We start from the raw sequence: 12,134 nt of genomic DNA, 5'->3' as shown, positions 1-12,134 counted from the left end.
CTGATTAAAACCCACCTCTCTGATCAAGCTTTTGGTCATCTGCCCTAATATCTCCTTATATGGCTCAGTGTCAAATGTTACTTTATAAACACTCCTGTGAAACACCTTGGAACATTTTATTACATTAAAAATGCTATATAAATACAAGTTGATGTTAACTTGGACATATATCACCGTTCCTTCATCATCACTGGGTGAAAATCCTGTAACTCCTTCCCTAACACCATTGTGGGAGCACCTTCACCACACAGACTGCAGCGGTTCAAGAAGGCCCAGCATCACCTTCTCAATGGGCAACTGGGGATTGGTAATATTCGCTGGTCTGGATAGTGACGCCCATATCCCAAGAATAAAGTTTTAAAAAAAATCAGTATATGTAAAATATTTGTGACTGAAACAATACTCTTTTACATTGAGTGGTTGGTGTCTGTTTAGCAATCGCATCTCCCCTGGAAGTCTCACAATGCTAATTGCTGGGCCCGACTGGACGCAAAAGTACTCAGGATTAAAGCAGCAGCTGCTCCCACCATCTCCACTCTCGGTGAAACTGATGCAATAAAAAAAAAACCTACAGAGGAGGCCAGGGACTGACTTCCACATCCAACACCCACCCTGATACAAACTGGCTCTTAATTGGTCCGTCTATATTTCTCGACTCAGTTCTGTGAGCAGAACCTGCAATGAAACAAAAGTAAAATACTGCGGATGCTGGAAATCTGAAATAAAAGGAGAAAATGCTGGAAATACTCAGCAGGTCAGGCAGCATCTGTGGAGAGAGGAACAGAGTTAACGTTCAAAGCACATTGAGGCTGCAGCCTGGAACTCGGAGTGGGAGAATGAGGAGAGACAATCTCGTCCAACAATCACAGCAACCTACAATCCACCGACATTACCGGGATAGGGAGACAGAGTTTAGAAACACGACTGCAATGAAACATCCCAGCAAGAGATCGGGCAGCAGTCTGTGTACCTGCCCTAATATCCCCAGATGCTACTCACAAGGGCCTGGCCGCCGCCATCACTCGCACTGCGCATGTTCCAAACGCTGCTGGGCATTGCGCTTGCGCGAAGGGCTGCTCTGCACTGCGCGTGCCCGTAACGCTGAATCGCACTGCGCCTGCGCACTGGATTCCTGCGGCGAGAACAAGGAACATTTTATTCGCGCCGGCAATGTTGGATTGGAGCCCCGCCATTGAACCTCCCAGTGCAAGCGGTGAACAGGCGGGAAGGGCGAGCAGAGAAGAGATGATTGAGCGGGAAACTGAATGCGGCGATCGCTACCATTGAGGCGGTTTGGTTTTAATTCGTGTTTTGTGTCAAATTCAGCAGCGCCATCTTTATTCCAGGCAGCTGCCTGAGACGTCGCAGACAGTGATGTTTTAGTCGATGAGGCGGCATTTGCGCATGTGCCAGTGATGCACCACCTCTTGGATACGTTGCCAGCAAAGGTGTCCTTAAGAGATGTTCGCTATTTTATACCATTTTATTTTTCTGAGAATTAAACATGAACTTCCCTTCCTTTCTGTGGCATGTAAATGGCAGCCCATGGTCCCCAGAATGCTCCGCGAGGAGGAATACGGCCTATCGTCATCCCAAGGAGCATAACGCGCAGGCGCGAGAAGGTCCCGCCCCTGGATCTCTCTGCGCGGAGCGGCTCCAGGAAGTTGAGAGGGAGCGAGTCGAGTCTCAGCAACAGCAACTCTCAGGTCCCGAATCAGAGCTGAACCCGGCGGATGTGCGGCCAGGGCTCCGGGGGCACCATTAAAGCGATGGTGCAGCGCCTCCCCCATTCGAGCCGCCGCTTCCCGGTTTCTTCTCCCGTTTGCACCGAGTCAGGAAGTCTGTGAGTTGATTGGCTGGTAAGTTTTGTAACTTTGTTTCCCTTTCTCCAAAGTTAGGAAGTTAGTCCAAGGAGCTTGAAATTAAACATTCCAGTTTTCATCAGAATAAAGGGCAGCTTCCCGAGATTTAAGTGACACCAACAGAGGGGAAGTGAGTAGCCGGTGAGTCTTCTCTATTTTTAAGTAGTGAGGTTTATTGGTATCGAGTAGATAGAGGGATGGTGGGGCTGCTCCGACCTCCACAGTGCACATCCTGTGCTATAGCAAACTTAGAAAAATTACGGCTCAGAAAGAGACCATTCAGCCCATTGTGGCTGTGCAGTGGTTAGCACTGCAGCCTCACAGCTCCAGGGACCCGGGTTCGATTCTGGGTACTGCCTGTGCGGAGTTTGCAAGTTCTCCCTGTGTCTGCGTGGGTTTTCGCCGGGTGCTCCGGTTTCCTCCCACATCCAAAAGACTTGCAGGTGATAGGTAAATTGGCCGTTGTAAATTGCCCCTAGTATAGGTAGGGAATATGGGATTACTGTAGGGTTAGTATAAATGGGTGGTTGTTGGTCGGCACAGACTCGGTAGGGCCGAAGGGCCTGTTTCAGTGCTGTATCTCTAAATAAAAAAAAAATATTAATCCCACTTTCTAGTTGTTACGACCTCAGAGAGATTGTCAACATGAAAAATTCGAGACGTGAACGCCTATTTAACAAATGACACCAGATTTCACGTTTTAAGTATTTTATTATAACGGCTAAAAGAAATCCCCAATTAATTAAATCGTACTTTGTAAATAGCCGATGCCCCAAATTGCAATCCAAGTTATTTTCTTTACTTCTTCAACACTTGAATATATCACACCACACTGATACATTACAGAATCCTTTCTGATGACAAAATCGTTTGCTGCTAAAATTCACAAATTCCTCCCAGTTGTAATGTGCTGGATCTCCCAGACTTTTCAAAAAAACATATTTTCCTTTACTCCTTTCTCAAAGCACCTCTGACCTGGACATTCATGGATAATATGATTTACGATGATCCTGTGGGCCCTTTACACCTCCGCAAACTTCAGCTCTGAAAAAAAGGTTCAAGTTTCCACGGCCTTTCGCTGTATATCTTCAGAGAGCAGGCGTACTCTCTCTCTCTCTCTCTCTCTCTCTCTCTCTCTATCTCTCTATCTCTCTATCTCTCTATCTCTCTATCTCTCTATCTCTCTCTCTATCTCCAGACGCCCCTGCTGGGTGCCTTCTCTTATAGCTTCCCTTGAGGCGTCACCCCGATGGGTTTTCTTCTTACACCCTGCTTAAGGCATGTGCTATGTGGGAACTCCAGGACACTTCCCATATCCTGGATAACCATTTGTGCAGGAAGTGTCGTTAGTTGCAGCAGCTCGAGCTCTAGGTTTCGGAGCATGAGCAGCAACTGGCATCACTGTGGCGCATCCCTGAGGTTGAGACCTTCGCAGATAGCACATTTATAAATATGGACACCTCGCAGCTTAAGAGTCTCCAGGGACAGAGGCAATGGTTGGCCAACAGACAGTCAAGAAGAAACGGGCAGGTAGTGCAGGAGACCCCTGAGTGCATCTCACACTCCAACCAGTATTCAGTTCTGAATACTGATGAGAGTGATGGTTCATCTGGGGAGTGCAGCCAGAGCCAAGTCCATGGCACCACGGATGGCTAAGCTGCATAGGGGGACACAAAGAATACTGGAAGAGCAATAGTAATTGGAGATTCAATAGTTCAAGGAATAGACAGGAGTTTCTACAGCTGCAGACGTGTTGCCTCCCTAATGCCAGAGTCAAGGATGTCACTGAATGGCTGCAGAGCACCCTGAGGGGGGAGGGTCCACAATTGGTACCAAAAATGTATGCAGAAAGAGCAATGTGGTCCTGCAGTCAGAATTTAGGGAGCTGGTAGGAAATTCGCAAGCAGGACCTCAAAAGAAGGAACACCTGTGAAGAGTCTCTGGATGCTTTTACAATGTTAAAGGTGTTATATAAATGCACATTGTTGTTGTTGACTGTGGGCAGGGATTCAGTTCCAGTCTGAGCTGGAAACTCCTGGGTGCAGTCACGTCGGGGAGAGGGTGTTCACCAGCTGAATGTGGAAATGGATTCACTCAGTCATCCCATTTACTGATAGACCATCACAGTCACACTGGAGAGAGACTGTTCAGATACTTCACCTGTGTGAAGGGATTTACTCTGTTTTCCCACCTGTTAACATCCCAGCTTTCAAAGTTCAAAGGATTTGATCCATAATCAGCACATTCTTACTGGAGAGAGACTGTTTAAATGTTCTGTGTGTGTGAAGAGATTCACTCATTCACCCCACATACTGACACACCACTGAGTTCACATGTGACTGGAGGGGTTGGATTCTCCTGTTATTGCTGTTATTTTGGGGAATCTTGATTGATCCCAGTTCCCATTCCCCTTTTTTCTGGTGGATCATGGAGACTCCATGCACTTGAGTTTCTGTATTTATTTTTTCCTAATTTTATTGATCGGTCCTCTGGCCCCAGTCTTCACCCAATTACAGCAAAGACACAAGTACATTTATTTGGGCCTTCAATGGTGGGGTTTTTACCCAGCATTCTCCATGGTGGAGAATGTTCCCTATTCCCACCACAGGAGACCAGTGCGCAGGCGCACTGCCAAACAATCGTAGTAACTAGTGCTTCCTGTCTCCCAATTTTGTTTCTATTGCCACTTCATTCAGTTTGGAGTGGGTACGGTGTTGTACTCTTTGGAGCAGGAGATGGAGAGACGCTAGTGAGTCACAACTGTAGCCAGTAAGTGAGGGCAGAGCAGAACGAGCAGTGGAGCCGGCCGGTGGGCAGGGAAGCTTCAGAAATACCCGGTGTAGGCCTCAACACCCCCAATAAGAAGGTCCCGCATTTGCACCGAGCGGGGCGGTAGCTGAGGGGCTTCTCCCGGTGAGAGGCGCGGGTTAATGGCCACCAGATTTCCAGAGGGCAATGTACAGCAGGGTGCATGCACAGCCATCCTGGGTCAGGAAGCAGGAGGAGAGAATGTTGTGAATTTCTTTCCTGGGCTGACAGTGATGGTTTTTGTAAACTCCTTTTACAGGGGCTTAGAAGAGGAGAATCTGCAGTCGTGAAACTCAAACCAAACATCACATCAAGATTTGACCGAGTTACTCAGTTTGTCAGGACCTGAATATCATCGGCCTTTCAATGTGGAAGGATAAAGGTTTGTCCGTTCTGTCTGTGGGAAAAGATTTCAGGTATCAGTGTGATTGGAAAAGCACTGAGATACACAAAGCCCTGGTTAGACCACACCTGGAGTATTGTGTTCAGTTATAGTCATAGTTATACAGCACAGAAACAGGCCCATCGTGTCCGTGCTGACCATCAAGCACCTATCTATTCTCATTCCATTTTCCAGCACTTGGCCCGTAGCCTTGTATGGTGTTTCAAGTGCTCATCTAAATACTTCATAAATGTTGTGAGGGTTCCTGCCTCTACCACCTCTTCAAGCAGTGTGTTGCAGACTCCAACCACCCTCTGGGTGAAAAAAGTTTTCCTCAAATCCCCTCTAAACCTCCTGCCCTCAAGTTAAATCTATGCCCCTTGGTTATTGACCTCTCTGCTAAGGGAAAAAGTTTCTTCCTATCTAACCTATCAATGCCCCTCATAATTTTGTATCCCTCAATCATGTCCCCCTTCAGTCTTCTCTGCTCTAAGGAAAACAACCCCAGCCTTTTCAGTCTCTCCTCATAGCTGAAATGCTCCAGCCCAGGCAACATCCTGGTGAATCTCCTCTGCACCCTCTCCAGTGCAATCACATCCTTCCTATAGTGTGGTGCCCAGAACTGTACACAGTACTCCAGCTGTGGCCTAACTAGCATTTTATACAGCTCTATCGTAACCTCCCTGCTCTTATATTCTGTGCCTCGGCTGAAAGGAGCAAGTATCCCAGATGTCTTCCGAACCAGCTCATCTACCTGTGCTGCTGCCTTCGGTGATCTATGGACAAGTACACCAAGGTCCCTCTGTACTTCCTAGGGTCCTACCATCCATTGTATATTCCCTTGCCTTGTTAGTGCTCAGGATTAAATTCCATTTGTCACTGCTCTGCCCATCTTACCAGGCCATCTATATCGTCCTGTAAGCTAAGGCTTTCCTCCTCACTATTTACGACACCGCCAATTTTTGTGTCATCTGCAAACTTACTGATCATACCTCCTTTATTCACATCTAAATCATTAATGTACACTACAAACAGCAAGGATCCCAGCACAGATCACCACAGTACACCACTGGTCACAGGCTTTCACTCGCAAAAACAACCCTCGACCATCACCCTCTGCCTCCTGCCACTAAGCCAATTTTGGATCCAATTTGCCAAATTACCCTGGATCCCATGGGCTCTGAATTTCTTAACCAATTTCCCATGCGGGACCTTATCAAAAGCCTTACTGAAGTCCATGCAGACTACATCAACTGCTTTACCCTCATCTACACATCTAGTCACCTCCTTGAAAAATTCAATCAAGTTATTAGACACGATCTCCCCCTGACAAAGCCATACTGACTATCCCCGATTAATCCCTGCCTCTCCAAGTGGAGATTAATCCTGTCCCTCAGATTTCTTTCCAATAGTTTCCCTACCACTGATGTTAGACTCACTGGCCTGTAATTACCTGGTTTATCCCTGCTACCCTTCTTGAATAATGGTACCACATTCGTAGTCCTCCAGTCCTCTGGCACCTCTCCTGTGGCCAGACAGGATTTGAAAATTTATATCAGAGCCCATGCTATCTCCTCCCTTTCTTCACATAACAGCCTGGGATACATCTCATCTGGGACTGGGGATTTATCCACTTTTAAGCCCACTAAAACAGCTAACACTTTCTCCCTTTCAATGCTAATATGTTCAAGTATATCACAATCCCCCTCCCTGATCTCTACACCTACATCGTCCTTCTCCATAGTGAACACAGATGAAAAGTAATCATTTAAAACCTCACCTATGTCCTCTGGCTCCACACACAGATTGGCACTTTGGTCCTTAATGGGCCCCACTCTTTCACTGGTTATCTTCTTGCCCCTAATATACTTGTAAAATGCCTTGGGATTTTCCTTTATCTTGCCCACCAGTGTTTTTCATGCCCCCTTTTCGCTCTCCTAATTACTTTTTTAAGTACCCCCCTACACTTCCTATACTCCTCTAGGGCCTCTGCTGTTTTCAGCACTCTGAATCTGCCTAAGTCTCCTTTTTTTTTTTCTTATCCAATCCCTTATATCCCTTGACATCCAGGGTTCCCTGGACTTGTTGGTCCTACCCTTCATCTTTCGGTAACATGTTGGCCCTGAACTCTCACTATTTCCTTTTTTAATGACTCCCACTGGTCTGATGTAGACTTCCCTACAAGTAGCTGCTCCCAGTCCACTTTGGCCAGATCCTGTTTTATCATATTGAAATCGGCCTTCTCCCAATTCAGTATTCTTATTTCCTGTCCCTCTTTGCCCTTTTCCATAACTACCTTAAATCTTAGAGTTATGGTCACTATCCCCGAAATGCTTCCCCACTGACACTTCTACCACTTATCCAGCTTCATTCCCCAGGATTAGGTCCAGTACTGCCCCTTCTCTTGTAGGACTTTCTACGTGCTGGCTCAAAAAGCTCTCCTGTATGCACTTTAAGAATTCCGTCCCCTTTAAGCCTTTTGCACCAAGACTGTTCCAGTTGATATTGGGGAAGTTGAAATCCCCTACTATTATTACTCTATTATCTTTACACATCTGAGATTTATCTACATATCTGCTCTTCTTTCTCTCCCTGACTGTTCGGAGGCCTGTAGTACACACCCAGCCAAGTGATTGCCCCCTTTTTGTTTTTAAGTTCTGGGCACCACACCTTAGGAAGGATATAATGGCCTTGGAGGGAGTGCAGTGTAGATTTACCTGAATGATACTTGGACTCCAAGGGTTAAATTACGAGGAGAGATTACACAAATGAATCATAGAGTCATTACAGCACAGAAGGAGGACATTGATCTTTTTGATTCCATCTCAGCTCTCTGTAGAACAATCCAGTCAGTCCCATTCCTCCACTCTATCCCCGTAGTCCTGCAGGTTTATTTCCCTCAAGTGTCCATCCAATTTCCTTTTGTAATCATTGATCATCTCCACTTCCACCACCCTCGTAGGCAGTGAGTTCCAGGTCATTACCACTCACTGTGTAAAAAAACTGCTTCTTCACATCCCTCCTTTGCACCTTGCCCAAAATCTTAATCATGCCCCCTAATTCTTCAACCATCAACTAATGGGAACCGCTTTTCTTTGTCCACCTTATCTAAACCTGTCATGGTTTTGTCCACCTTGATCAGATCTCCCCCTGCACCTGCTTTGCTCCAAGGAGAACAACACCAGCTCCTCCAACCTAACCTTGTAGTTAAATTCTCTCATCTCAGGAACCATTCTGATAAATCTCTGCACCCTCTCAAGGACCTTCCCATCCTTCCTAAAGTGTGGTGCCCAGAACTGGATGCAATACTCTAGTTGTGGCTGAACCAGAGTTTTATAAATGTTCAGCAAAACTTCTTAGATTTTGCATTCAAAATTATGAACCCCAAGATCCCAAATACTTTCCTAACGATTCTGACAATATGTCGTGCCTCCGACAGTGATCTCTGCACTTGAATCCTCAGCTCCCTCTGTCCCTGTGCACTCTTTATAAATGTGCCATTAAGTATATATTACCTCTCCCTATGCCTTGTGCCAAAATGCATCCCCTCACAATGGTTTTATTCCCAGGAATTTCGAAGATTAAGGTGTGCGTTTAACCAAGTTTTCAAGATATTAATTGGAATAGGATAGAGAGAAACTATTTCCACTGGTTGGGGAACCTAATACTAGGGGTTAGAGTATAAAAACTAGAGCCAGACCTGTCATTAATCCACCCCTGGGCCCTGTTCTGGTGTTTATAATCCACATGAGCCTCCTCCCAATCTAATTACCTCGTCCTCACTCTGCCCCCATATCCCTCTATTCTTTTCTCCTCATAAACATATTGAGCCTCTCCTTAAACACATCATTGCTATCTGCTTCAACCACTCCACGTGGCAGTGAGTTCCACATTCTCACCACTCTCTGAGTAGAGAAATTCCTCCTAAGTTCTCTATTTGACCTGTTAATGTCTGTATTATATTGCTGCCCCCTTGTTCTGACTCACTGATAATTTTAAAGACCTCTATCAGATCTCCTCCTAGTCTTCTCTTTTCCAGAGAAAGGAGCCCCAGCCTGATCAATCTTGCTGGATAGTAACATCCTCTCTGGTGACATCTTTGTAAATCTATTCTGCACTTTCTTCAGTCTTCAATATCCTTTTTTAATCTGGAGACCAGAACTGCTCACAGTCCTTCTAAGTGAGGTTCTCTATAAATGTAACATTCCCTCCCTGCTGTTACATTGTATTCCTCTAGAAAAGAACATCAGCTCTTTCTTTGCTCTCTTATCCACTTGTGTTGCTCCTTTTAGTGATTTATGTGACTCTGTTCCCAGATCTCTTTGCTCCTCTGCTCCATTTAATTTCTTACATTCTAACCAATAACTGGCCTCCTTATTCCTCCTCCCAAGATGAACCAGCTCACATTTCACTATGTTGAATTTCATTTCCCATTTATCTGTCCAGTCTGCCAGCCTGTTTCTGTCTTCCTGGATTTCAATGCACTCCTCCACATTATTAGTTCTATCATCTAGTTTGCTGTCATCTGCACATTGTGAAAACATCCCTCTAATTCCTGAGTCCGAATGTGGGTAAAGAAAAGAATTTCCAGTGTACTTCACACCAAGGTGTTGGCCCGGGCACTCGGGTTTCTGTATAAAGTATTGAATAATTTTCTCCATTGTCTCTCTGGTTCCGATCTCCATGGGATGACACAAAATCATCCATTCCACACCTTGGACTTTCAATGGCGGATTCATTACCCAGGATTCCCCATAGGTCAGAAAGTCCCTTGTCAATGACTAGATGACCCTAGTGCACCAGCGTGGGATCGGACTGTGCTTGGAGTGTGTGCAGTATGGGTAATGGAGACGGACTGAGATGGACCAGGTGGCTTTGAAGGCAGGAGATTGTGGGTACAGGGGAGGAATTGGAGCCGTGGGTGCACTTCATAGAGACCTGGGGTAGACCAGTAGCCCTGTGTTTACCCCACAGTGACAGGGCCGCTGGAGAGGGGTCACTGGCCGTCATCTTGGGAGGGATGGGGGGTCGGCGGCGGCGGTCAGGGCGCATATGCGGCCATCTTGGTGAGGGCACAGAGAGTGGGCGGGGCTTCACGGTCTCTGTTCCAAACCGGGTCCTAGTGCCCAGGAGATGGGGCATCCTGGACAATAAGGTTTTAGAAGCTTCACCCACTCCCAGCCTGCATGTGATGTTTGCAGCCTAGAGGAGTTCATGGACCATGTATATATTCAGTGTGAGAGGTTATAGTCCCTGTATAGTTACCTGAAGGGGCTGCTCTTTAACTTAGTATCATAGATATTTACAGCATGGAAGAAGGCTATTCTGCCCATCGTGTCCGTGCTGGCCAACAAGGAGCCATCCAGTCTAAACCCACTTTCCAGCTCCTGGTCCATAGTCTTGTAGGTTCGGGAACTTCAAATGCATATCTAAGTACTTTTTAATTGTTGTGAGGGTTTCTGCCTCTACCACCCTCCTAGGCAGTGAGTTCCAGATCCCACCATCCTCTGGGTGAAAACACTTCCCTCGAAACCCCTCAACATCCTACCTCTTACCTCTGTTATGCTATCTACCTGGTTATGGACCCCTCAACCAAGAGGAATAGGTCCTTCCTATCCACTCTATCTAGACCCCTCATGATTTTATACACTTCAATTCAGTCTCCCCTCAGCCTCCTCTGTTCCAAAGAAAACAACCCTCACCTATCCAATCTTTCCTCATAACTCAAATTCTCCAGTCCAGGCAGCATCCTCATAAATCTCCTCTGTACCCTCTCTAATGCAATCACATCTTTCCTATAGTGTGGTGACCAGAACTGCACACAGTATCCAGCTGTGTCCTAACCAGTGTTTTATACAGTTCTAGCACAACTGCCCTGCTCTTATATTCTCTGCCTCAGCTAATAAAGGCAAGTATCCCGGATGCCTTCTTGACCACCTTCTCTACCTGAAACACAGTCATCTTCAGTATCAATAAACATGCACATCAAAGTCCCTCTGTTCCTCTACACTTCTTAGTATCCTCCCATTTACTGTGTATTCTTTGTTAGCTGTCTCCAAATGTATTACCTCTCACTTCTCTAGATTGAATTCCATTTGTCACTATTCTGCCCACCTGACCAGTCCATTGATATCTTACTGCAGTTTACAGCTTTCTTCATCATTATCAACCACACGGTCAATGTTTGTATCATTTGCAAACTTCTTAATCAAACCCCCCTACATTCAAGTCCAAATCACTGATACATACACAAAAAGCAAAGGACCGAGTACTGAGCCCTGTCGAACCTCACTGAAAACAGCCTCCAGTAACACAAACAGAGAGAGGGGAGCTCGGGGGGAGGGGAGCTCGGGGGGAGGGGAGGGGGAGGGGAGCTCAGAGAGAGAGAGAGAGGGAGGGGAGCTCAGAGAGAGAGAGAGAGGGAGGGGAGCTCAGAGAGAGAGAGAGAGGGAGGGGAGCTCAGAGAGAGAGAGAGAGGGAGGGGAGCTCAGAGAGAGAGAGAGAGAGGGAGGGGAGCTCAGAGAGAGAGAGAGGGAGGGGAGCTCAGAGAGAGAGAGAGGGAGGGGAGCTCAGAGAGAGAGAGAGGGAGGGGAGCTCAGAGAGAGAGAGAGGGAGGGGAGCTCAGAGAGAGAGAGAGGGAGGGGAGCTCAGAGAGAGAGAGAGGGAGGGGAGCTCAGAGAGAGAGAGAGGGAGGGGAGCTCAGAGAGAGAGAGAGGGAGGGGAGCTCAGAGAGAGAGAGAGGGAGGGGAGCTCAGAGAGAGAGAGAGGGAGGGGAGCTCAGAGAGAGAGAGAGGGAGGGGAGCTCAGAGAGAGAGAGAGGGAGGGGAGCTCAGAGAGAGAGAGAGGGAGGGGAGCTCAGAGAGAGAGAGAGGGAGGGGAGCTCAGAGAGAGAGAGAGGGAGGGGAGCTCAGAGAGAGAGAGAGGGAGGGGAGCTCAGAGAGAGAGAGAGGGAGGGGAGCTCAGAGAGAGAGAGAGGGAGGGGAGCTCAGAGAGAGAGAGAGGGAGGGGAGCTCAGAGAGAGAGAGAGGGAGGGGAGCTCAGAGAGAGAGAGAGGGAGGGGAGCTCAGAGAGAGAGAGAGGGA

At 47.1% G+C, this 12,134-nt stretch overlaps 1 protein-coding gene across 1 annotated transcript in view; it reads left to right on the top strand.

Annotated features, from left to right (window-relative positions):
• The first annotated feature begins 1,457 nt into the window (after positions 1-1,457).
• The window catches only part of LOC137349270 (histone-lysine N-methyltransferase PRDM9-like), a 35,110-nt gene continuing 24,433 nt past the window's right edge, over positions 1,458-12,134 (top strand). The window contains exons 1-2 of the mRNA XM_068014800.1: positions 1,458-1,859; positions 4,930-5,052. The gene's annotated coding sequence lies outside the window, so the exon portion shown is untranslated. The remainder of the gene's footprint in view (positions 1,860-4,929; positions 5,053-12,134) is intronic.

This window comes from Heterodontus francisci, chromosome 34, assembly GCF_036365525.1.
Source record: "Heterodontus francisci isolate sHetFra1 chromosome 34, sHetFra1.hap1, whole genome shotgun sequence".
NCBI classification, from domain to species: domain Eukaryota; kingdom Metazoa; phylum Chordata; class Chondrichthyes; order Heterodontiformes; family Heterodontidae; genus Heterodontus; species Heterodontus francisci.
Note: the sequence above shows the minus strand (reverse complement) of the source record. Positions and strands in the feature narration are given on the sequence as shown.